Below are 707 nucleotides of genomic sequence, written 5' to 3' on the forward strand. Positions count from 1 at the left end.
TCTCGAATCCTGACCTCGTGATCCACCCGCCTCGGCCTCCCAAAGTGCTGGGATTACAGGCGTGAGCCACCGCACCTGGCCAGGACCACCTTTTAACATCCAGAAACCTCCCAGGTTTTTACCAGGGCATACCCATTCAAGAAGGAAGTTTGGGTTTGAAATGACATTTTCCCCACTGATTAATGTTCAGGGCTGCGGAGAGTGTGAAATATTCACCTCTAGGGCCCTAAAAGTCTTAGTCAGGGAATCCTGTGTTCCAGCCACCTAGCCTCATCAGACTGTCTGTTTGAAAAGGGCTGTAGAAGTGCCTGGAAGAATACACTCTTTGCAGATCTTGCTCTTGAACTATTTGAATTCTTTCATCTGCTCACTTTTTTGAGCGCTCAGACTTCCCTGTCAGGGGTATCGCTGTAGCAGAACGGGAACAGAAATGGAGACCAGAATACCAGGTTCATCCATGAGGGCGCCAGACTGGCATCTTTCAGCTAGGGGTCGGGAACCACACCTGGTGCACTGAGGACTCTTTGGACATAAGGCTCACAGTGTCTTTCATCCTTATGGGTTTGCCCGAACTGTTGGCAGAGCCCAGGGATCAGAGATGCCTGCCCAAAGACCCGAGGCAGAGCCCGTTGGAACTAGGGATGAAATCTCAAGTCCCTGTAACAGAAAAACGTGTGACTTAAGATGAACTTTTTTTTTTTTTTTTT

The sequence above is a fragment of the Mandrillus leucophaeus genome, unplaced genomic scaffold (genome assembly GCF_000951045.1).
Source record: "Mandrillus leucophaeus isolate KB7577 unplaced genomic scaffold, Mleu.le_1.0 Scaffold921, whole genome shotgun sequence".
Lineage (NCBI taxonomy): Eukaryota > Metazoa > Chordata > Mammalia > Primates > Cercopithecidae > Mandrillus > Mandrillus leucophaeus.